This window comes from Pseudophryne corroboree, chromosome 3 (genome assembly GCF_028390025.1).
Source record: "Pseudophryne corroboree isolate aPseCor3 chromosome 3, aPseCor3.hap2, whole genome shotgun sequence".
Taxonomy (NCBI): domain Eukaryota; kingdom Metazoa; phylum Chordata; class Amphibia; order Anura; family Myobatrachidae; genus Pseudophryne; species Pseudophryne corroboree.
The window spans coordinates 413,794,485-413,821,535 of NC_086446.1; positions in this window are offsets into that span (position 1 = coordinate 413,794,485).

A 27,051-nucleotide genomic window follows, 5' to 3' on the forward strand; every position below is an offset into this window, starting at 1 on the left:
AAAAACCTAGCTAAACTTTCTCTAAGCAGCTCTTTAGGAGAGCCACCTAGATTGCACCCTTCTCGGCCGGGCACAAAAATCTAACTGGAGTCTGGAGGAGGGTCATAGGGGGAGGAGCCAGTGCACACCACCTGATCGGAAAAGCTTTACTTTTTGTGCCCTGTCTCCTGCGGAGCCGCTATTCCCCATGGTCCTTTCAGGAACCCCAGCATCCACTAGGACGATAGAGAAATCCTGGTGTTGGTCCCTATAATCATATGGGGCTCACCCCTACTCTCTGGGACTTCTGGACAAACCAGCGCTATTAGGGGTATTTGCAGCTTCTCTTCCTCTCCCTCTCAATAAATCTCTAGACTAGCCACTATATATCCTAAATACGGATATTTCTCTATGCTCAAACCCCATATCACCAATCCAGATAATGGCTGTAAGGGTACATCAGCGAGGTGTTTCTTGTACCAGTCTTCGAATATAATTGACACTTGGGAACCACTATCGACCAGTACTTTACAATGGTGTCCGTTTATTTTAGCAGCCATTATCGGAGCCGGTCCCATCAACCCCTGAGGCAGGACTCCATTCCACCATGTGTTCCCCATCGCGCAGCGACCAACCTCTAGGAGACCTGTGGGGGGTTCACGGGCCTCCCTTGTCCGTTTCCCCGTTCTTGGTCTTCGCTGTCGGTGTTATGAGATGGAGTACTATACCAACGGGTCGAGTTCCGATTTAGGTTACACTCGAAAGCTCGATGGCCAATCCTTCCGCACTTAAAACAACCCCTGCTATTAAAACTGCCTCTTCTTCCCCCGCCCCGAGTTGACTCACTAGAGGGAATATTCTGGGGTGGATTGTTGTTGTTTTGAGTAGGAATAAATTGCTCTATCCTCTTGTTCTGTTCTTCCATTAATTTTAATATCCTTTCCTCTAACGGGGAAGTCTCAGTCACGGTTTGTACCACCTTAACCTTCTTTACCGTCTTCTCCCTTATCTCAATTAGCACTTCTTCTTGTTTTATTTCTTTTAGTATCTCATTGAATCCAGGAGGTGGCTCTTTTTTCTCGGAACACCTTAACTTCTGTGCTACAGGATCATTTGTCAACGCGCCTCGTAGCACCTGTCTCATGCGACTTTTATCCACTTCTTCTCGGGTGATTCCTTTTTTTTTCCACAATCTTATACAATAACTTATCTATTCGTATGACATAGGCACTCAGTTTCTCGCCAGGTTCTTGGAACGTGTGATGCAGTCTTGATAGAAGGTCCCCTACATCTTCCAACGTGCCGTACGCATAATCCAAAGCTTCGAGGTAGGTGTCCAAGGTGGCATTCGGATTACTTCTCCTAGCAGCTTGTATTATCCCCATAGCAGGGCCACGTAGACTTTCCACTACTCGTTGTCGCTTTAATTTATCTGGACACTGCCATTCCTCTGCTTGTTGTACAGCGGCCTCCTTCCAAGATTCATAAGGTTTTCCCCTGTAGGCACAGGTACGATACCAGAGAATATCCTTAATCTTCGATAACTCCCTTCGTAATGCCATCTCTCAAGTTGGGAAACCACCCGATCCACCATGGTCTCAAACTGTCCGCCATTCACATTAGTAGTAATATGTCCATTGCCACTAGCTTCTCCTCCATCTACACCCTCCGGCAGGATCATCGCCGAGATGGGTGCACTAGTGGTATCTTCTTCCTGGATACTGGGACCAATAATAGACCATCTTCGTCCAGTTTCCTCATCGGCCATTATCATTAATGGGATCAAATTCACGTCTAATTCTTTTTCCGTTTCAACCAGGACAGCAATCTTCTTTCCTACTTCGTCATCCCACTTGTCTATTATATTGGGCCTTATAACACCATACAGGGTACCCACTTTTCTTAACACTGTTTCATCCAAAACATCCGATAAATCTCCTCCTATTCCAATACACTTTCTGGGATTTACTCCCTTCCGCTGACACCATTTTCTTAATTCTTCTCCAGTTAGCCCCTCCATTGTCGTTGATTAATGTAGTTATTCCTACTGAGGTTTACTGGGATCTCAGCAGTGCCTCCATTTATGTAACCCTAGTTTGGAGTATTATTATTAATGGATTACAATAGTAGTGCCTCCACCCAAGCTTTATCACAATGTATATAGGCCTGCTTGGGTAAGCCCAACAAATACCTATATGAAGTATGGTATCAATTATATACAATTTATCTTATTTTACCTGTTTTCTCTTCTAGTTGTCAAGTCTCCATTCATCAATTACCAGGAGTAGGATGTGTGGTAAGTATGAAAAATTTAATATTACAACTTTAATCAATATCATTTGTTACATTCACAATGACTATGAATATTATATATAATAATATTGGATTTATGTTCAGCCAACTAAATAATGCATATACATTACATCTTAGATTATAGATAATTAAAACCTAAGAGTGACCCGGGTACTCTGAAGTCAATGAGGAGCTCGTTGGGGCCCTTACCTTGAACGAATGTGACTATCGTGGTGAAATGAATTTAAATCACAGACTTTTCATTAATTCTCTGTAGTAGTCGTCTATTCCCCTTTTCTTGCTTATAGTCCCATCCTCTGTGAGTATTTTTCAAGCAGTCTTACTACAGTCCCTTAATTCCACTACGGTTATAATCCACATATAGATTTAGGGTATCTGCGAGGAATATAAAGGTCACAATCTTCAGCTATTCTCTCTAATTCGGTCTTGCTTAAATGAAAGATCAAATGTTGGGGTGTACCCAGGTAATACTCCTGGGTTATATTGGGTCTCAATTTGGAAGTAGAGTAGTCTGTCGTTCTTCTTGTAAGTGATAACTCAGAATTTTAAAGCTATCCTCTCTCGTTGTCCTCCTTAGTTATTTATGAATTAAGTATACAGTACTGTTTCCATAGGGTTAGTTGGCTCCCTCTTATCTAATTCAGTCCCGACTCAACTCTGCACTCAGTTTATTTTAATTTTTTAACCATAGATAATATGTCACCATCTGTTATACTTCTTACAGCTGCTTCTGTATTTTAAACTTTTATTTTATACTGAGTCACCACTAGAGAGAGCCTGTGGTCCATCCAGATAGAGACGATTTGGATAATTTTATGGGAGGGAAGGCTATTGGAGGGAAGTGTGATTGATGGGTGTAAGTAGCAATCCCACCTCATTTAGTGCGTAGTTACTCCCCCGACTCCTCCTCTGTTGGTATACAGCTTATCCGGGTCTGTCCCTATGCTGCTGTCCCGGAACTCTATCACTTTCTGCCGTCGGCCCTTCTCACCTCTGTCGCAGTTCACTATCTTACCGCGGTCACACTAGCTCTGTACCGATGACCGGGTAATCAGGTAAGGGTATTTATGGTAGCTATATCCACAAGCTCACAGTCCCTGTAATCCCCGCTCCGCTTCCTCTCCCGTAGTCGCGGCTAGTGTCCTTCAGTGCCCCGACCTCCTCCCGTGCTGCCAAACAGTCCGGGTTCTCCTCCGCAGTGGCCAAAAAACTCGGCAGTTAGACTTTTCCAACGGCTGTCGGCCTCCTCCTTCCTTCCAGCTCGCGGTGTTTTTTTCTCATCTCCGCGAGGGGTTTCTAGCATGTTCTCCCCCGCGAGTCTCTCTCCACAAGTCGGTTCCCAGTCTTTGCCACGAGCACACCACAGTCCCATTATATATATATATCTCATTTATACATCTATTTTCTCCATCCAGGTGTACATAGGGGTCTTACCTATATATATTATATACATATACATTTATTACACTTTTATACTTATTTTATTATTATTTAACCAGAGGGTTACAATAATAATAATAAGAGGAGGAAGAAGAAGAAGACTATCCCCCAGTTATCGCAAATCACGTTTTTTCTGAATGATTTCAATGTAATGATAAACAACACTCTATGCAATCTTTTACATTTATTTTCACTGTTATGTTCATTGTTGCCAAATCTTTCCTAGGAGACTATTTAATAAGCATTCTACTAGTTTGAAATATTACTGGCTGCTGCCAAGTGACTGTAGCTTTGTGAAAAGAAGTGACTTGCTAATAAAAAACAATTTTATGTTTGGATGATTTGCTCCCATCTAGACCAACTTATGCCTAGCAATATGTGGTGTGCACTATGATTACAGAGTGTGGGTTAAGTCCACACTAATTTAGACCAAGATAGATTGCAGAAAGGGTGAGCTATTAAATCAATAATTCATCATTAAATTAAACCTATAAATGTGGCACATTGCACTGGGAACACACTATGTGAACAGCCTAATGGAGCAAGCAGCCAACCAATTGGTAGAAATGGCTAACAAAATATACCTCCAAATTGCTAAATGCCATTTATGGAACCTATTTTTTTTTTACATATATTAATACTGCTAATAATATAAATGAATGCTAAAATTTTAATACTATATTAACATTTTTATAAATAATTATCTTAATAAACCTTTATAATATTGAAGCATTCTGATCATGACTACACTAATGTTTTAAATAGATTACGTATATGCTTTTTATGAAATGAATGCTAGAGCTAACAATAACTAAATTCTGCTTACTGTCATTTCAACTCCCGGTAGTTGCCAACGACTGATTTTCCTGATTCAATGGTAAACAATTTTTCTATTCATAGCCAGTATTGCAATGGTTGCCACCATTGGATTATGGTTTCTGATGTCAACTGATGTTCACACTGCTGGAAAGAGTGTCTGGAGGAGAGTTCCTTTGAGCATGTACGATTTCTGGGGGCCACTGCGCATGCACACCAATTAACCATAAATGGTGAAAACCAGAGGTTCTCAATTGCGGTCCTCAAGGCACCCCAACAGTCCAGGTTTTAGGTATATCACAGGCAAAAGACAGAGGTGACTGTTCAATATTAATCCTTCTGGATCTCTCGGCAGCATTTGATACCGTGGACCATGGGCTTCTAATTGAGCGACTGATACATTTCTGTGGTCTGGATGGCACAGTCCTAAGCTGGTTCAAATCATTTCTCACAGGCAGGTCACAGAGAGTATCATCTGGATTATACTCATCACCACCAGTGCCATTGCCATGTGGTGTCCCACAAGGTTCTATACTATCCCCCATGCTTTTTGCAGTATACATGCTCCCATTGGGCGAAATAATCAGGCGCCATGGCCTGGTCTACCACTGCTATGCAGATGATATACAACTGTACTTGTCCTTTGCTCCGGGCACTGATAACCCAATAGCAACCCTAAATGGCTGTCTAGCTGAACTACAGGAGTGGATGAGCGCCAGTTGGCTGCGACTGAACCCGGATAAAACAGAGGTCCTTATGATACGACCGCAACATCAAAGGACAAGACTGCAGCATAGCCAACCAGTGACTTGCGGTGGGGTGAGGCAGAGCCTTTCCTGTCATACTATCGTTTGTGCCAGAGTTTTGACTCTATAAAGTATATGAAAAATACAAATAATTTGTTTGAAATATCTTCTTTGCATTATTGTAATGATTTTTATAGCCCAAATTCTGGTGTAAAAAGTCTATGGCAGGTGAGGCAGTGCCTCACCTGTCTATCTTTTCTGAACATCTCTGATCAAAACTCACCAAATTTCCAGGAGTTTATACTGCTGCACCTGTGCATAATGCCCAGATGTACGCTTTGGCTCCTATATTGTATGTAAATCTGTCTCTGGGGCTTGCCAGTGCCTCCTGAGCCATTTAGCTCACCACACGTCCCTGTAGCCAACCAACTGGACTTACACTCGGGGATTCAGAATTACAGACCAGTGATCGTGTGCGGAATCTTGGCGTTGTCCTGGATGGTTGCTTGACACTTAAACATCAGATATCAGCCACAATCAAATCCTCATTCTTTCACCTGAGGAACATAGCCAGAATCAAGCACTTAATTCCCTCAGATGATATGCCAAAAGTCATACATGCATTTGTATCATCTCGTTTAGACTACTGTAATGCCCTCTACCTTGGTCTACCAGCAAAATAATTGCAGCACTTACAGCTGGTGCAAAACACAGCTGCCAGGCTATTAACCAACGAGCCCCGTTCTAGCCACATAACACCCATCCTCTACTCCCTTCACTGGCTGCCTGTACGATGGCGAATCATCTTCAAGATTGGCTTACGGAGTTTCAAAGCATTACATGACCAAGGCCCAAGGTACCTGAAACAGCTTCTGACCCCATACTGCCCCACTCGATTACTGCGATCTGTAGATGAAGGACTTTTAGCAGTACCTAGAATCTACCGTAATTCATCTGGGGGTCGAGCTTTTAGTCATGCGGCTCCGACTCTATGGAACTCACTTCCCCTCACAGTGCGAGAGGCCCCAACTATAGAATCCTTCAAAAGTAGACTCAAGACTTTTCTGTTTACTCAAGCATTTCCATAATGTCCCTTTTAGTATCTTCATGCTTCTGTATTTTATGAAAATGTACTTCATTATTTTCTGTACTATATTATGCTATGTATCTGTTAAGCGCCTTGAGTCCTATTGGAGAAAGAGCGCTATATAAATAAAATTATTATTATTATTATTATTATTATTATTATCATAGCTCAGCACAGATGGATAAATCAAATTGACTGAGGAGCTAATTAAGTCATCTGTGGCCAAGCATGGATAAACTTAAAATCTAGACCGTTGGGGTGCAATGAGGACCGTGATCCTCTATGTTAAACCATTGATTGGTCACTCTGAAATGCCAATACCAACACACATATTTGATGGCCATCCCTAATAACACATTTATGGGATTTTAAGTGTTTCATAAAACCCTCTTCCCTCCTTCCTCTGAAATGATGAAATTGCAGTGAAAGAGTTCCATACAATAGAGCTGAGCAGCACCTGTGCAGGCATTGCAGGCTTGTTATGTCTACTTGCTTACTGCATAAAAATGAGACTTGTAGTACTTGCACGTAGCTGTGAGGGCCGGAGTATGCAGCTTTGTATACAGTCGCAAATAGCAATTTTGTAGAAAAGTCAGCAGGCACAGTAGATATTTTACCTCTGTGCTATTATTGACTGAATCTCCATGATATGGGTGTTTCTCTGTGGCAACATTAAGAATGCATGCAAGAGATCCATCTCATAGGAGTATAGTGGGTGTGTAGCTAGAGGTCCATGCTATTCTGTGGCACGTGTACAGCAAAGGGTTGCCGGTTTGTGATGGATCTCTGGCACCCAGGATGATGCAGGAGCAAGTAGTGATACTACAGGAAAAGACAGGTGCAAGTACCTTTTCTTACTTACAGCTGCGGCTGTGGATGGGATAACAGCAGGTGGTGAAGCTGTATGGAATACGCATATGGTAGTATAGTAAATTTGGCTGCCGTGTCCATCCATATTTACAATCACTTTGCGTGCGATTTAGAAATAGGCACTGAGTATTGTTGTACTTAATGCATAAGAATAAAAGTTGTAATTGAATCTGAAATGCATATAAACATGCATGCAAACTAGAGATGGTTTGTTCTTCAGAAATCTGAAGCCACCCGAATTTTGTGGATCCGAACCAAACCAAAACCCTCTCCGGATCTACAGAGGAGATCCGATCCAAACCGAGTCCTGTTTCAGAATTTCACGCAGTTTGGAATGCAGAGTTTAAATCTGAATTTTGTGTTTTTGAATGTAAATATTTAATGATTTTAGCTGTTCTTATAGATTTTTTATCAATGATTACAGAATCAGAACCAAAACACCTGAGGGTGGTTTTGCCAAAACCCGATGATGAATTAGAACCAAAACCAAACCACGGGTGGTCTCTAATGCAAACATAAGGATCTAAAGAATATGCAGAGAATTTGTAATTTGGATACTGTACCATCTATGCCAAACTGTTTTATAACTAAGGGGTAAATGTATTACCCGTCGTTATGGAGGAGAAGCAGTATCAGCGCACGTTATGTGTGCTATACCGCTTCTCCCCCTTGTATGAAGGCAGCGGTATGTGCAGGGTGACAGGACCGAAAAGCACGGGCAATGTATGGACGGTTAGCATTTCGACAGCTGCAGGTGGTGATGCCCATACACCACAGCAGGGACAGAGCTGTCCCTGCCTGTGGTGGGTGCAGGTGCACTGGAGCCGGCTGGGACAGGGAAACGCAGCGCTTCAGCACTAAGCTGAAGCGTTGTGTGCTTGGGGGACATCGCTAGAGGAGGGAGCCTTTCGCTGTTTACGATGTTAGTACGTCTTTTCGATGTCCTTTTTCTGCTGCACCAGGCAAACCAGGAAGTGGGATCGTGCCGCTATAATACATTTACCCCATAATTTCTTCTTCGGGGTCCATGGTCTTCTCCACATGGTTAACCACTAAAGCTTTGTGAGGCTCCCAGGATGCAGTGGTCTCCTCTGACTTTATACCCCGCTCTGGCACAATCAGTTTTCGGTGCCAGCATGGAGCTGGTCACACTGAACAAGGGTGCAGCCCAAGCTTATTTTTCACACTCTAAATAATTTTCATTTTACCTTTTTTTTACTGAGCTACAGTATCAGAATCTGGTAGTCCAACAGGAAGCCAGTGCTGATGCTCCAACACCCCCAGCGGGCCGTGATGCCACAACTGGGTGCATGATTTAGGGGGGTCCCCTGGCACACTTCCTTCACTAGCAGAGGTACAGTGGCATACAGGACTGTAACCAGATTACTGGGGGACAGGTAAGGTGAATAACCTGTTTGCAGGACCAACATATAGCACAGTCCATTTATCACTGGCCTGGGAAGAGGGCCAGCGGCGTTGACATGCTCATGAACCACTAAGTGTTCCCTGCGGCTGCACAAGACCACCAGGGCTGTAATGTACACTGGTACTGTGGACACAGACAGGCCAGGAGAACCAGTGGTGAAGTTCAGCAAAGAGGAGGTCAGCACTTACCCAGCGGCCCCTCCCACAGCCCAGGGCATCATTCCACAGCCCTGGGCTGCTCCTCCCTATTCTCCTCCACAGAGAGACACTGGGAAGCCACTATCGGAAATCTGCAGGTCTCCAGGAGCAGTGGGCAGAATCTCACTGTATACCTTTATCACATAGGAAGTTATACAAAGCGCTGCATCCTACCAAGCATCTTATACAGAGCAGGGTAGTTGTTATCAGTGCCCATTGCAGTTAAATTGTTTATTCTGCATTGTATGTGACTTATGCTAGTACTGCTGCATGTTTTCAATCCCTCTCTCTCTGGCTGATATTGTTTCTACTTTTCTCTCTGAATAACCCTTGAAATCTGGTGTGTTAAGGGTTTCATTTGCCCCACTGTAATATATATTGTAAATTGTGTGCGCACTTTGTCACATACTACTCATTGCCATATTTGTGTGTGTGTACACAGTAATTCTGCTATGTCTAACAAAACTAAGACCAAGCAGTCCAGGGCTTCTACAATGGTAGCATGTAAAACCTGTAACACAGAGGTTTTACCTAAGGAATTGTCACAGGATGGTCAGTGCACAACCCGTATGATGCCTCCCAGCACCTCAGCTCCTCCAGCACTTGTACAAGATCCCCCTCTTTTACTACTTTGCTGACTAAGATTGTTGACCATATTGCTACCCCACCTGTGGCTTCCCCTATGGGTATACCCAGGGCCGTAACTATGTGTGTGCCCGGTGTGCCTGGTACACAGCAGAGTCATCCTGAAGGCACAACTGCCCACATCCCCGTTCCAAGGGGACTTTAGTCAGCAGCATTGTAATGAGTCAAACTGACTCAAACAAGCCGCCTGTGTGTGCCGGAGTGAGGAGGGGAGCAGCTCCATGGGCAGGTGAGAAGGAGGAGGAGGGAGGGGGACTCAGGAGCCGCAGCATCGCACTGTAATTAATGGCGGCACCGCTGCAGCTGTCCCTCTTCTTCCAGATAGGCTGGCCGCCGCTGTGAATACTGGGATGCGCTTCCCTCATCCCAGCATTCAAAGCGGCGGCAGCCAGCCAATGTGAAAGAAGAGGGACAGCTGCAGCTGTGCCGCCACCAATTACAGTGCGCTGCTGCGGCTCCCAAGTCTCCCACCCTCCTCCTCCTCCCCTCTCCGGGATCTGCCAACCTGCACCGAGGAGTCTGACTGCATGAGCCATCGGAGAGATAGTATCTATCTATCTATCTATCTATCTATCTATCTATCTATCTATCTATCTATCTATCTATCTATCTATCTATCTATCTATCTTGTCTACCTATCTATCTACCAATCTGTCTATTTATCCAGGGCCGTAAATAGGTGGCACACAGTGTATATGCCTATTTTAATGTGTAAAAGGGGACTCTGTCTACCGTAATGTTTAAAAGGTGGACTCTGCCTGTCGTAATGTCTAAAAAGGGGAACTCTGTCTGCCGTAATGTGTAAAAGGTGGACTCTGCCTGTCATAATGTGTATAAAGAGGGACTCTACCTGCCGTAGTGTGTAAAAAGGGGGACTCTGTCTATGTAATGTATAAAAAGGGGGACTCTGTCCGCTGTAATGTATAAAAAGGGGGACTCTGTCCGCTGTAATGTATATAAAGGTGGACTATTTCTGCTGTAATGTGTAAAAAGGGGACTCTGTCCACCGTTATGTGTAAAATAGGATTTTATAGTAATTACCTAACGGTAAATCCTTTTCTCGTAGTCAGTAGGGGATACTGGGAATCCATTTAGTACCATGGGGTATAAACGGGTCCACTAGGAGCCTTGGGCACTTTAAGAATTTGATAGTGTTCACTGGCTCCTCCCTCTATGCCCCTCCCACCAGACTCATTCTAGGAAACTGTGCCCGAGGAGATGGACTTGCTTTGAGAGAAGGATAGATAAGGAAAAGTGGTGAGATTACGAACCAGCACACACAGAACAATAGGAAAGCCATGCTAACCAAACTTGAAACATGAACAGCAACAGCAGAACAAACCAGAATACTTAACTAAGTAACAGTGCAGGAAGAACGAAGCACCGGGCGGGTGGTCAGTATCCCCTACGGACTACGAGAAAAGGATTTACCGGTAGGTAATTAAAATCCAACTGGGAATCCATTTAGAACCATAGGGAAGTACAAAAGCTCCCAAACCGGGTGGGAGAGTGCTGAGGTTCCTGCAGAACTGATTGCCCAAACTGAAGGTCCTCAGAGGCCAAAGTGTCGAACTTGTAAAACTTTGCAAACGTGTTTGAACCAGACCAAGTAGCTGATCGGCAGAGCTGTAAAGCTGAGACACCCCGGGCAGCCGCCCAAGAAGAACCCACCGACCTAGTAGAGTGGGCCTGTACAGATTTTGGGACCGGTAATCCTGCCATGGAATAAGCATGCTGGATAGTGAGCCTGATTCAGTGTGCAATAGACTGTTTTGAAGCAGGACACACAATTTTATTGGGATCATAGAGAACGAATAGCGATTCGGATTTCCTGTGCCGAGCTGTCCTCTTTACGTACACCTTCAAAGCCCTCACAACATCCAAAGACTTTGAAGTAGTAGAGGTGTCCGTAACAGCCGGAACAACAATAGGTTGGTTGATGTGAAACGCGGACTCCACCTTAGGAAGTAATTGCTGACGAGTTCTGAGTTCAGCTCTGTCATCATGGAAAATTAAGTAGGGGCTCTTGTGAGATAATGACCCTAGCTCCGACACACGTCTTGCTGAAGCCAAGGCCAACAGTATGACGGTCTTCCACTTAAGATACTTTACGTCAACCTCCTGTAATGGTTCAAACCAGTCTGATTGGAGGAACTGAAGCACCAAATTGAGATCCCAAGGTGCCATGGGAGGCACAAAGGGAGGCTGGATGTGCAGAACATCTTTCAAGAATGTCTGGGCCTCAGGGAGAGAAGCCAATTGTTGACATTAAATAGACAAGGCCGAAATCTGGACTTTAATTTAGCCTAGGCATAGGCCCACATCCACTCTCGACTGCAGAAAAAGCAGTAGTCAGCCCAGATGAAATTCCGCTGCAGAATATTGTCTACCCTCACACCAAGAGACATACTTCTTCCACATACCGTGGTAATGTTTAGACGTTACCCCCTTCCTGGCTTGGATCATAGTCTGGATGACCTTGTCATGAATCCCTCTCCTGGCTAGAATCAGCCTTTCAACTTCCATGTCGTTAAACATAGCCGCGGTAAGTCTTGATAGACGAACGGGCCCTGTAGTAGAAGATTTTAGCGAAGAGGCAGAGGCCACGGATCTTCGATCAGTATCCCCAGAAGATCCGCGTACCAGGCCCTTCGAGGCCAGTCAAGAGCAATGAGGATTTCTTGAACCTTTTCCCTTTTTATTCTCTTTAGAATTCTTGGGATCAGAAGAAGTGGAGGAAACACGTACAACAGCTGGTAGACCAACGGAGTTGTCAGAGCGTCTACTGCTTGTGGGTCTCTCGACCTGGAACAATACCGCTTGAGCTTCTTGTTGAGTCGAGAGGCCACCATATCGATCTGTGGATATCCCCACTGACGTGTCAACCACCGGAACACCTCCGAGTGGAGGCCCCACTCCCCTGGGTGCAGGTTGTGTCTGCTGAGAAAGTCTGCTTCCCAGTTGTCTACTCCCGGAATGAAGACCGCCGACAAAGCCACGGTGTGTTTTTCCACCCACAGGAAAATTCTTGACACCTCTGACATTGCGGCTCTGCTTTTTGTTCTGCCCTGTCGGTTTATTTACGTTACTGCCATTACATTGTCCGACTAGACTTGAATGGCCTAATGTGAAGTAGAGATGAGGCCTGCAGTAGGGCATTGTAGATTGCCCTGAGTTCCAAGATGTTTATTGGACAGACGACTTCCGACTTGACCATCTTCCTTCAAACTGCACCCCCTGGGTGACTGCTCCCCAACCTCTGAGACTTGTGTCTGTGGTTAGCAGAATCCAATTCTGAATCCTGATCCTTCGACCCTTGACGAGGTGAGAAGTCTGTAGCCACCACAGAAGGGAGATTCTGGCTCTTGGTGACAGACAGATCCTCTGGTGTATGTGAAGATGCGATCCCGGCCATTTCTCCAACAGATCCACCTGGAAGGGCCTTGCATGAAACCTTCCATACTGAAGCGCCTCGTAAGAGGCCACCATTTTCCACAGAAGGCGAATGCACAGATGCACCAAGATCCTGGTTGGCATCAGTACAGCTATGGATTACCATAGCCTTCTCCAAGGGAAGGAACACTCTCTGAGACTCTGTTTCCAGTATCATTCCCAGGAAAGGAAACCTATGCGTCGGTTCCAGGTGAGATTTTGGTAAGTTCAGAATCCACCCGTGATCCAGGAGTAGCCTGATTGAGAGGCCAAAGCTGTCCAATAACCGCTCCCTGGAGGGTGCCTTTATCAGAAGATTGTCCAGGTACGGAATTATGTTCACTCCTTGTTTGCGGAGTAGAAACATCATCTCTGCTATCACCTTGGGGAACACTCTTGGTGCTGTGGAGAGACCAAATGGCAGGGACTGGAACTGGTAGTTGCAGTCCTGCAGTGCAAACCGTAGATAAGCCTGATGAGGCGGCCAGATCGGAATGTGAAGGTATGCATCCTTGATATCCAGAGACACTAGGAATTCCCCATCCTCCAGACCGCTCTCAGAGATTCCATCTTGAATTTGAACACTCGTAAGTACAGGTTAAAGGACTTGAGGTTCAAAATCGGTCTTAACGAACCGTCCGATTTTGGTACTACAAACAAGTTGGAATAATATCCCTTGTTTTGCAGATGAGGTGGAACTGAAACAATGACCTGAGTCTGTACCAGTTTTTGAATGGCATGCTGTAAGGTTATACTTGCTTCTTGTGAAACTGGTAAGCCTGATTTGAAGAATCTGTGAGATGGGAGCTCCTGAAACTCCAGTCTGAAGCCCTGGGAAATAAGATCTATGACCCAGGGATCCTGGTACGAACCTGTCCAGATGCGACTGAAATTTTTTTAGTCGGACACCCACCTGCCAGTCCTCCAGGCATCACGGTCCACCGTCATGCTGAAGGCTTTGAGGAAGCAGAGCTTGAGCTCTGTTCCTGTGAACCGGCAGTTGCTGGTTTTGCATGGTTTACCTCTAGCACCTCTGGTGGCTGTAGAAGAACCTCTGGTTTTGCCCTTAAACTTGGCAGTCCGAAAAGACTGTAGATTAGGTCCTGAGTAGGCCTTCCTGGCTGGGGGAGCTGCAGAAGGAAGATACGTGGACTTACCCGCAGTAGCTTTGGAGATCCATTTGTCTAGTTCATCTCCAAATAAGTCCTCTCCTGTGAAGGGTAGGCCTTCCACGCCTTTCCTGGAGTCCGCTTCAGCAGTCCACTGGTGTAGCCATAAGCCTCTGCGTGCTGACACTGCCATAGCAGTGGTGCATGCATTAAGCAAACCTATTTCTTTTATGGCTTCCACCATAAATTTTTCAGAGTCCTGTATATGTTACAGGAGTAAAATGATATCCCCCTGAGTCAAGGTACCTAACCCCTCAAGTAGGTTACCAGACCATTTGGCGATGGCCTTAGTAATCCACCCACATGCTATAGTGGGTCTCTGGGCCACCCCAGCAGCTGTATACAAAGATTTGAGTGTATTCTCAATTCTACGATCAGCCGTGTCTTTTAGGGAGCACCCCGGATAGGCAATACAATTTTCCGTGACAGCCTGGATACTGATGCGTCCACTATCGGTGGATTTTCCCATTTTTTCCTATCCCCAGGAGGAAAAGGAAAAGATGATATCAACCTTCTAGGGATTTTAAATTTCCTATTAGGATTAACCCATGGTTCTTCGAAAAAAGGATATTTAGTTCCTTTTGACACAGGAAAAGTGGCTGAGGATTTCTTTTTTACATTAAAATAAGATTCCTCAGTCTCCTCTGTTACCTTATCAGGGACATGCAGAACTTCTCTGATAGCCTCTATGAGAGCCTCTATTCCCTGTGACAGAGTACCCTACCCCACCTCTGAGTCCACCTCCCCCTCCTACATGTCTGACCCTTCATCATCAGAGTCAGACTAAAGGACGTTTTTGCGGACAAATGACAGGGGACTGAGACGCTGGTTTGGGTACTGAGTCTCTTTTCATAAACTCAGTCATCAATTGTCTAAAGTTTTGTGTCTCTTTCTCATTGCAGGAAAATTTAGTAGAAATATTGGAAATAATTCCACTAATGGAGTCCAGCCAAGCTGGCTCTGCCCCACTAGCCTGGGAGGGTACACTGCACTGAGTACACTGCAGTGAACCCAGTGGAGAAGAGTAACACTGTGAACATGAAACACACTCTTTGATATACTGTGACAGTGACAGCACACACACACAGGAACAGGTTAAATGCACAATTAACCCACAAAGAGCCCTTCCAGGGAGACACAGAGATATTATGGAGCCAGCACACAGCGCCCTGCTAAGGCCAAGCTTAGCTGGGTCGCAGACTAATTACCCAGATTGTGACTTAGGGGTCTTTTTACTAAGCCTTGGATGGAGATACAGTCCACAGAGAAAAAGTACCAGCCAATCGGCTCCTAACTGTCATTTTTCAAACACAGCCTGTGGCATAGAAGTTAGGAGCCGATTGGCTACTACTTTATCTCCGTTGACTTTATCTCCATCCAAGGCTTAGTAAATACACCCCTTAGTACACTAGTAAGTGCTCCCCCCCGCTATGACCCCATGGTATCGCTGAGGTCAGAGCCGGCCCTAACCAATATGATGCCCTAGGCAAGATTTTGGCTGGTGCCCCCTAGCACCGCCACTGGTTCTGCAGGAGATGCCTGGCATGAGTCAGCTGGCAGCTCTGCTAACGTCGGGCGCCTTTTGTTTATAAAAATGCATCATATTATTTGCATTATTATGTGGCTAGGATGCACAAGCAGCTTCTGCTGATTAAAATGATATGCAGCATGCCTTTATTCTGTGTGCAACTGCGGCTGTATCTGCGTATGAAATGCTATAGTACAGTGATTTCCAGGAATACACTGTAACATAGCATTTCGTATGCAGATACAGCAGCAGTCACACACAGAATATAGGCATGCCGCATATCATTTTAATCAGCAGAAGCTGCTGGTGCCCCTAAGCATACCAAATGCCCTAGGCAATTGCCTAGTTTGCCTATGCCTAAGGCCGGCTCTGGCTGAGGTAATCTGGAGTCTCTCCGAAGGAGCTTCGCGCCCCTGTCAGTCAGCATCTGTGTCCACTGCAGAGGGAAAATGGCGCTGGTGAGCTGCTAGATCCACTCATAGTGAAGCCCCGCCCCTTCAAAGGTGCGCTGCCTTCCTGCACTTTTAATATTCTGTCTGTGGTAATTTTAGTGCCTAAAATGGAGTCAGCCCCCTTTTATGTCTGTAAAGCCAGTCTGGGTACTGTGTACACATATAGTGTACTTAAACTCAGTTCGCTCCCTCAGAAGCGGAGCGTCTGGAGACCCAGCCACTCCATGTAGAAGCTGTGCGTCTCCGTACCCTCATGCTGCCAGTTAGCGGTTCGCTTGCTTAGTACTCACCACTCTTCTATCTTCTGGCTCTGTTAGGAGTGGTCGTGTGCTGTGGGAATGTACGCTTGCCATGGTGGGGCTTGCAAATAGTTCCCTCAGGAGCTAGTGTCCTGTCAGCGGGGAACGGGATCATTAATCCTTCAAGAGGTTGGGCCATTCCTCCCACGAAGCAGGCAGGCTGGTGCCTTCCAGTCCTGCCTGAAAATAACAAACATATAAAATAAATGCAGAAAACTCTTCAGGAGCTTCCAGCGACGTGACCGGCTCTTCCAGGCACATTTTCTAAACTGAGTCGGGTAGGAGGGGCATAGAGGGAGGAGCCAGCACACACTATCAAATTCTTAAAGTGCCTAAGGCTCCTAGTGGACCAGTCTATTCCCCATGGTACTAAATGGATTCCCAGTATCCCCTAGGACGTAAGAGAAAAGGTGGACTCTGTCTGCCGTAATGTGTAAAAAGGGGACTCTATCTGCTGTTATGTGTAAATGGAGACTCTGCCGTAATGGGTAAAAAGGGGACTCTACCAGCCGTAATGTGTAAAAGGGGCTCTACTTGATGTAGTGGCGCTACTGTGCAGCATAATTTGAATAATGGAGACTACTGTGCACCATAATATGAATTGGTATTATTTTGTGGCCACACCCCTTCCCCATGATGCCACGCCCCTGTATTGGTGCCATGCGCCAAAAGCGCCACTGCCCCTATTTTACATGAGGGGCGCTCTGATACCATTTCTTGCACACATTGCTAAAATGTTTAGTTACGGCACTGGGTATACCAGAACCACTGCAGCCCGTGGCTCCCCCTATGACTATACCACAACCACTGCAGCCCTCAATGGCTCCCTCTGTGGGATTTCCACAATCATTACAGCCTGTTTATCAGGCACTCTGTACTGGATAATGTTTGTGTTCGGGTGCCTTCAGTGTGGGTACAGATGCTGACAACGGAAAAACTGCGGCACTCCCAGACTTGCTTTTGAAAAAGTTTTTAGTGAAGCAAAATCATCTTGCATAGGTGCAACATTTCGGTGCCCCTACAGCACCATTTTCAAGCACAACATATAAAACAGACATACAGTGTGTGTACTGACAACTCACCTAAATAGGCGTCTTACATCCCGCTGTGAAGGAGCGGAACCCGGCTCCTTCACAGCGGGATGGAAGACGCCTATTTAAAAACTTTTTAAAAAGCAAGTCTGGGAGTGGCGCAGTTTTTTCGTTGTCTATATATATATATATATATATATATGTATGTGTGTGTGTGTATATATATATATATATATATATATATACACACATACATATATATATATATATATATATATATATATATAAATACACATAAATAAATGCACGTACGTACAGACATACATAAATACACACACACTGTATACACACACACACACACACACACACACACACACACACACACATATATATATATGCATATATCATACACATACATAGATAGTACATCTATCACCACTTAATATCACTTAATACCCTTAAATATAAATATATGGTGGTATACATACCACCAGGGACTTGGGAGCAGGAGTTCTGTGACGAGGGAGGGAGGGACGGAAGGAGCTGCTGTGGTTGAGCTTCCACAGCCAGCAGCTCCCCCCGGACTTCCACTATGCAGAGAGCTACGTACTGTAGCTCTCTGCTGGTGTTGCAGGAGGTCCGCGGTAGCGGCCGCGATCATGGCTTTTGCTGAGATGGAGACAGTGCTGTCTCCGTCTCAACAATAAAACATTTGGCTCATCGGGGGGTTTCCAGGTACTCGGAAACCCCCCTGCGTGTGCCACTGTGCAAGGTCAAGGTACATTACCTGCACCCTCTACTGTGGCCTGTGCCTTCCTCACAACCTACCCCCCTCTCTGATTCTGAGGAATCATTAGTTACTGCCGAGCAGGCTGAGGCCATAATTGCCTACTCTCCCTCATTCTGTAGTAGACTCCCTGAAATAGTAGCAATCTCCCTGACTCCCTGAATAATCCAGCAATCTCCCTGATTGCACCTTACCATGAGTACTGTATATACTGTAGCTGTTACATTCTTGGGGGGAAAAAATAAATCAGAGATATATACATTTAAATGGGATCATCAGTGCCATATCCCTGTATAGGTTATAAGGCACAATGATCCCTATGGCTACACAAATTTTAATTAAGGTTTCTTGTGGCCTCTTACAGTATATGGAACCTCTTGTAAAACACAATACATGAACAAATCCTGCAAAAGATATTTTCTTCAACAATCAGATCTTACTAACTTTGGGGCTCATTCACATGTGGATGTAAGTCATGTTTATGACACGCGTCTCAGATGTAGCAGTGCACGTCCGCGCTGATAGGTGTTATTTTCACAATCTCCCTGAAATGATTTTTCAAAAGTAGGCAAGTATGGCTGAAGCTTCAGATGCTGAATCCCTCTCATGTCCAGACCATTGTTAAAATCACTGAGACAAATTATTGGGGTATCGGAAGAGAGGGCTACAAATTCTGCAGCACACTACAGGACCTCATAAGAACAAGGAGGAGGAATGTTCACAGCTGAAATGAACAAAAAAAGCAAATGATTGACATAATAAAAAATGACAAAGAGGCCCCCTGGGTCTATTTTCACAGCATTACAGGTGAAAGGGACTGCTTTATTAATGAGGATAGATAAAGTATACCACTAAAAGAGGAGGTATAAGGAGCAGGGGGTGTAGTAGGGTATGCCGGTGGCCGGGCTCCCGGCGACCAGCATACCGGTGCCAGAAGCCCGACCGCCGGCATACCGACAGCGTGATGAGTGCAAATGAGACCCTTGCAAACACAGTGCACGCTATGTGCGCCACGCTATCTATTCTCCCTCCAGGGGGGTCGTGGACTCCCAAGAGGGAGAAAAAGTGTCGGTATTCCGCTGTCGGGATTCCGTCGCCGGTATACTGTGCGCCGGGATCCTGACAGCCGGCAACCTGAAGACCACCCGGAGCAGGAAATGCCCATCTAACCCACGGCCTTTTAAGTGACAAAAGCTTCCCTCCCACCAAGTGTGTTTCTGAAAAACAAGTAATTTCCGACCCATATTGTTGCAGCTGATTTATAACCAGAGTGTGCTTTATCTTATCATTAATACCTCTCACATTCCAAGTCAATATCTTAATCATGAATAAAATACAAAAATATGACCAGGAATCTCCCAAACACCAGGCCTAAGGGACCACGTATGGCACTGTACACAATCAGTACATCAGAGACAATAGTGCAGCACATCTCATCACATCAACAAATAGAAATCAACAAATAACATAATATGCCCACAACCCCCCCACCCTGTGCACCACGTTAACCAGGGCATACCAGGATCCCAAAACAGTACAACTAAAACAAAATAACACAACACAAAATATCCAGCTAAACAATTACCCCAACCACTCATCTAAACTCAGAGTAATGGGAGCAATGAATAACTACAGCCACCAAAACTTGGTGGGCTATCCAGCAAGAAAAGGAGCGCACATAGGGCCTAATTCAGCAGGGAACACTGCTGCAGTAGCGTTCACATGCTGATGCCCTGTGAAGTGTGCACACGTGCAGAAGCTGCACTGCACATGCACACACTGTGAGATGCAACAGCATCTCATATCTGCGAATGCCCCTGCCTGATTAACAAGCAGAGGTGTTCGTGGTGCGGGAAAGGGTGTCGCAGCGGAGTTTAAGGGGCGGCATTGGGAGGGCGCGGTCCAGACAATTTGTAACATAGCAGGTAGCTGCCTGTCTTCGCAGCTAGGCTGTGTAGGCAGAGGGCTACCCTAAACATGTGAAAGCATCAGTGCCATGCAATACTATTGCATGTGTGTGTCGGGTCTGGATCCGGCATACATGGTGGTCTGACCGCCCTGTGCTGGGTGTCCCCCCCCGCATGTTAGAGTAATAGATTGTAGATGTGCAAGTTTTTATTATGCAAACTCAAAACATATTGAAGCTTTTAAGAATATAACCATACAGTACAAATAGTAAATAGAACAAAAGACCTTAGACCCACACACAGTCACTCCGGCACCAACTGCCTCAGACCAGATTACAGCAGATCCAGCCAGGCAGCGGCCTGCCGCATAGTAGCAAAAAAACTTGGTCTGCCCATACGCTACCACCTGCAACTTGGAGGGGATTAAAATGGTGTGTGTGCTCCTTTAAAAAGTTACTTGCAGGTCTGCAGCAGCGCTGGGGAAGACCGCGGCACAGCAGGAGTTAAAGCCCAGACACTGGTCTGAGCACATGGCCGAGATACAGACCGCTGATTGGACAGGGGCAGCCTGGGAAAAGAGAGCCTTGTGGGAAAAATAAGTTGGAGTGAAAGTATGTAAATGCTTGCCGCACACAGAGCTGAGTGGGAACAGATAGAGAGACCAAGTGACATCAACGGGATGCTGGGCGGTGAGAAGCATGCTGCAAAGTGTGAGCAGAGAGGTGTGACGGAGAGACAATGGTCAGGTGGGTGGGTGTTAAGCCTCCACCACCGAGGACCAGACACCGCTGGGCCTGAGGGGAGGTGTGGATGCCATGGCCAACTTAGGACTGAAAGGAGTCATTAAGGACAGGCTGTACAAAGGAACACCTCTGCTTAAGAGGGTCTGAGTGAGTACAAAAACACAAGAGCCCCAGGCAAGCTTGATAACCATGTTGAGATGCCTATTCATAACTGTGAAAGTAAAGGGCATGGACAGCATAATGCTACATACTGTAGCTTATGTTAGTTACTGGAGAGTTTATTAAGGTAACCCATCCCTCTACCACATTGAGACTCTGAGATTCAGTAAAACTGAGTTGTGATATCAGTTCAAAAACAAACATTTAATTTTAGAGAATGAGTTTTTGACAAGTTTGTGTGCAAGCCTGTAAGCAGGAAAAGAGACAGAGTTAACTGCACTGGAAAAGACCCTCACTGCTTAGTAAATTTTATTTGTTGAGAGACAATACCATTCCTTCACTAGTTACATTCTCTTTGCATATTTTGCATATGATTGTGAATAATCAAATTTGATATCAACCAGGATTTCCCCTTTTTCAGTTGTGTGCCAATTCCCCAGTGACATACTGGGGCACAGCAGATTTCTATTTGAGCTCCAACATTGATTGCATGTGAAGATTGATATACCTTGGCTAGAGAAAGCTAAACCATAGTGTTGATTATAGTTAATTGTGTTTTTCATCACTCTTCTCATTACCACATCATGATTCCAATTATTTTATGCCAGTATCTGATTCTAATTAATGTTCATCTGTGATACCAATAAAATCCTGCCATTCTTATGAGATTCCAATTAATTGTCTTTTGCATATTGAATGCTCCATTGTGGAGTGATCTGTAGCCAAATTGTCTTTTTTTCTTTGTCCATCTTTTACATTCCAAATTCTTCTTTTATTGTGATTGTCCAAATATACTGCCATTTTATCATCTTCAATCCAGAGTTCATTGCAGCTCAATAAAAGACATCCTGTTGGAACTGCTGACTCACTCCTCTTTTGTATCAATCTATCCTACCTCTCTGAACATGGGGGGTAATTCAGACCTGATCGTAGCAGCAAATTTGTTACCAGTTGGGCAAAACCATGTGCACTGCAGGGGGCTGGGGGTGGTGGGGGGGGGGGGGGGGCAGAGATAACGTGCAGAGAGAGATAGATTTGGGTGGGGTGTTTTCATACTGAAATCTAAATTGCAGTGTAAAAATAAAGCTGGCAGTATTTACTCTGCACAGAAACAAAATAACTCACCCAAATCTAATTCTCTCTGCAAATATTATATCTGCCACACCTGCAGTGTACATGGTTTTGCCCAACTACTAACAAAGTTGCTGCTATGATCAGGTCTGAATTACCCCCATGGTACTGTGGGATAAGGTTTGGAATGCAACATTTCAGTGTAAAGGTCCCAACATCTGTGATATCTTTCTCCCATCCACTTAGACATACCTGCCAACCCAGGGGTGTTACAATATCATATTGAGTTAACAGAAGTGACATTTGATGAGGAGAAATTTGTCTTTCGCAAAGTCAGGGAAGACCAACATTTTGACAGCATTCCACTCCAGCAAGCCCTTAATTCAACCCAATCAAACAATAGCTTCACAGTCTTGATAGTGAGAACAAATAAAGGTGCGTGGTGAAGCAACTGTGAATGCCAAATTGCTTTCTCACAAATATTTAAAATGCCCGCTCTAATATATATTGTAAACGCTTGCACCTCTTATTACCATATCCCATGAATGTGCGCTATACATCGCAAAACACTGCATCCCATAAGAGAAAACAATACACCCACACATTATCTGAGTTCCAAAGCTCATTGATGTATATATTTGTTATTAAAAGGATATGGATTCGATATATTACAAAGTACAGTATACCTATAGCTACATGGTTACAACTCACACAGTAAGCAGTTAAAACATACAGTTACAGTCACAGTTACATACAGTTACAGGCCAGCATACAATACCATTATCCTTAAGTTATATAAATTAGTCTTTCCATATCACTCTCTCTCTCTCTGTAAATAAATGCAGGAACTGGTCTGCCAGCAACTCCTTTATCCTCTGGTACCAAAAAGCAACTAACTTCCTGTGTGGTCAGCAATGTGTTATCTAGTTTCTGGAGAGGGGACTCACTCATTCAAGATGAGTCACTAGTCTCTTTGTATATGCTGAACAGGTTCAGCCTTGGGGACGTCCAAAGGGGCTGGCAGGAGCTTCCTGACCACTACCTGTTTGGAATATCTATTGTTCTAATAAAAGTGATTTTAGCTTACATACATTTAATCATAATTATTTGTTGCAATGTCCTACAACTTTATAACAAGTATCAAATGAATCTACACATTAATCTGGTTGCTTTAATAGTAAATATGACCGGTCTATCTTGTTTCGTTCAAATAATACACATACATGACATTACTTCATTATATAATTTTAAATCATCATGATGTCTGGCGCTTGATATTATAATTATGTACTGCATGAAATAAGTGTCAAATCCATCTCTGTGGCATGTCCGTGTAAATGCGTGTGTTACCATATATTGCTGTGCTCACTGCACATATTTGCAAGTATAGCGACTTATATGTGTGTAGTTTGTATGTTCTTTTTATGTAATATTTTTGACTTCGACAGTCCACCCTTTGGCAGCAAACAATAACTGCCATCAATTATTAACATAAGGAAAAAAAATATTTCATACAATAATCGGTGACCTAGACACAAGTATGTATGCATTTCGCAAATCAGACACTTGACTATATTTGGGGAAGACAGGGATGAGACCGAGACATCCTCTATATGCACTCGGCGGTCACGGGACCACTGGTTGGGTGTGGGACAACATTCAACCTATAGAGTATGCTGGGACAGTGCTTTGGCCTATAATGTCTGATTTGCGACGAACATTTCACACATACACGTACCTACGTCTTTGTACACTGATGTTTGGATTCGATTGAGGTTCTGCTGGATAGATGAAGAAGACACAAACAAATCATGACAGTGACATATAACATTTTCATGATCTACATATTCCTATCATTTTCTGAACATTGTTTCCATTTCTGGAACGTATGCTAGGTCTGTTTACTCATTGAACAAGGGTTATAAGTAGTGTCCTTCCTAAATAACATAAACCTTCGGAGTTCGGGGAGAGCCATTCATAAACCTTTCTTCCACATATATTAATGAGCTCTTTATCTGCAATGTGTGAATATCCATTGTCTGATTGTTGCTGATTACCTCTGAACTCCATAACTACTAGAACTTTGATTTTTCTTTGACTTTAACAAACTGATCGGCTAATCCTGGGATCCTATAAGGAAATCACTCCTTCCTCCAGAACCAGTTCCAGTCCCACACTCGACTCCTCATAAAAAAAACCTCGCAAAAATAGAATATCATGAAAAAAAATGTTTGTCAACGGGAAAGAGAGAAAAGAGAAATAGAACAAAACAACTCTTGTTCATAACAAATCAATTACAATGACTGGTCTTTCTGCAATCCTTTAGTACGCTCAGGTAGTGTTCAACAGTGCCGCCTCTCAGTCTTCACGGAACAGAGTCTCTGGTGATACTTTTGCGATCTCACTCCATTTACGAGTTCCTTCCGGACTTTCCGACTTTCCTGCAATGGGAATCGTGGACCCAAGTCTCTCTCTCGGCTACTTTCACTGGGATAGTGCTGTCAACAAAACTTGGTATGGTCCTTCCCACCTATTAGGCAACCTGAGCGTAAGAACAATCACAATTGGCATACCAGCAATCTACAGTTTCAAGTTCTTTTGTCAAGATCTCAAATGCTGGCTCATCTCAATAAGGTACTGTACTGTCACCTCATTGGTGTATTTCTGATAAATTGTGCGGATTAATCATGACATGAGGTTGTCTTCCAAAAACAACCAAAAAGACACAAATACCAAAACAAAAACAAATTTCGAAGAGGGTGATTCGTTGAGTGAAGATCTGGGAGTGGTTCCGAAGCTACATAATACTAGTGGCAGTATCTATGATCACAATAGTACAATTTCAAGCTTTTCTCCTACTTCTAGGGGTACCATTATCTACACACAAATTTCTGCGCAATTTTTCTTTGCGGTAAACACAGCAGCATCCGTGGCAGCAGGAAATGCCTCTACCCAGTTTTAGAAAACATCAGTGCACACCAATACATAACAATAATTCCTAAAGGGTGTTAACTGTACGAAGTCGTTTTGTATTTCCTGAAAAGATCCGTCTGCAGGAGGGATATGGGATGGCTCTGTTGGTATTGATTTACCAATATTCTTCCTCAAGCAAGCAAGACAGGTCATTGCTCTCTTACCTGCATGAGAATAGAATCCTGGCGCACACCAGTAGGCTCTCATCAGCCTGCACCTACCTTCTTTGCCTAGATGAGTCAGACCGTGTGCCACCTCAGCTAGACTTGGAAGGTATGCTCTGGGGGCTACTGGCTTACCATGTCCACCTGCCCACAGTCCTGAGGACTCCTGGCCATACCCCTTTGTCCTCCAGACTGCCTTTTCCTGTAGGGAACACAATTTTTTTGTATCTTAATTTAACTATCGTGTGTTTGCAATGTAAAGTACCATGAGCATAACTCAAAAAAGAAAAAGAAAAAAGAAACATCTCTAGAAGGGAGAAGGAAGAAGAAAATGAAAAAAAAAATGTCAGGTTTGCCATTCACCAACAGGCATATCAGTGTCTATACAAATTTCCCTTCACCAGTATTCCCATTCTCCACCCTTTGTGCATGACAAGGCACACTGCAGTAATACTGGTGTCATCGTGCTGTTGAGATATACTGGGTTCAGGCAGAACTCTGAAGGACCTAGGCATGTGGAGTTTGGATTGTACTTGGGTCCATGTATTGTACCACCCTGTGTGAACGCAAAAGATGAAGAGGAAACTGTAGAGAAACAGAATAGAGGTTGGTGACAGATGAGTTTGTAGAGGTGAAGATTTTATAAAAATTTGACAACTGGATTGGGCACTACGGGTAAGTGATTCTCTACTTGGTCTACTCCCCTTAAAAAAAAATTCTGTGTTTGTCGTATCGCTATTGGGACTATCCCAGCCATCAATCCAGTGTCCTGTCCATCCTAAGTTCATAGGGAACCCGGTATCTGTGAGATAATTTCCTCTACCTGTGATGGACATGCATCTAGAACAGTAGAATGCGACATTAGTCTTCGTGGGTGTCTAACATACTTTGTACTTCCTGAGCGGGAGCATAGTATATGTATATCATATCTAACAAAATTAAGTTAATCAGGGGCCATTTCTGCTAGGAAAAAGAAGCAAAAGTTTAGAGGACCCATCTTAACCCCAGCAAGTTTTGTCAAAGGGTAATGTTGCATTTATTTTGTTCTTCCCATTAGCCGAATCTGTGTTTCTATATGGCTTATGATTCCTTACTATATGTCCCTTGGTCCCGTCTATGTTTTTAATAATGTGGCTTGTGTTTTCTGTCTAGGGGATCTATATTGACTATGTGTCCTACTACTCCTACAATCTCTGGCAAAATGCCCTTCCTTCCTACAAGTGTAACATATTATTGACCATTAGGGATCTGGGGTTTGGACTGATGGGTCTTTCCTGTATGTGCCAGTATACTTACCGTCCTCAACCTCTCCACCTGTTGTTCTCTGCGCCTAGCATTATTCTTGTGATGTTCAATAGCACACTATCTAAGATTTGCTACTGTGACCCCTTTCCAATTTTGCAAAGAAGTCTGCACCCTGACACTCAATGCCTTATTGAGCCCATCCATTTGCACAGAGACAGCCACCTCCCATTTGCCGAATTAGTGTTTACCAGTGGTCTTACCCAGATGGAGATTTTTCTATTACTGCAAGAGACAAAAACAAAAAAAAGTTTAACATGTTTCTAGGTCATGCAAAGTATTTCATTCAATCCTTCTCATCCTGTATTAAGTGTCTGTACATGGTCCAACAAACATTTCCGAGCTCATCTTTACTAGGGACATTACTAGGAATGAATACTTCTTATATGGTAACTGAAAGAAATACCCTGGGGTTACCTTGTCTCTGTCCGCTTTCCTACTGGCAAATACTAATGCGTGGACAGGTTTTTTTCTCCATTTCTGACGTTACTTTCTTGATTTTTTTTTGTTTTATT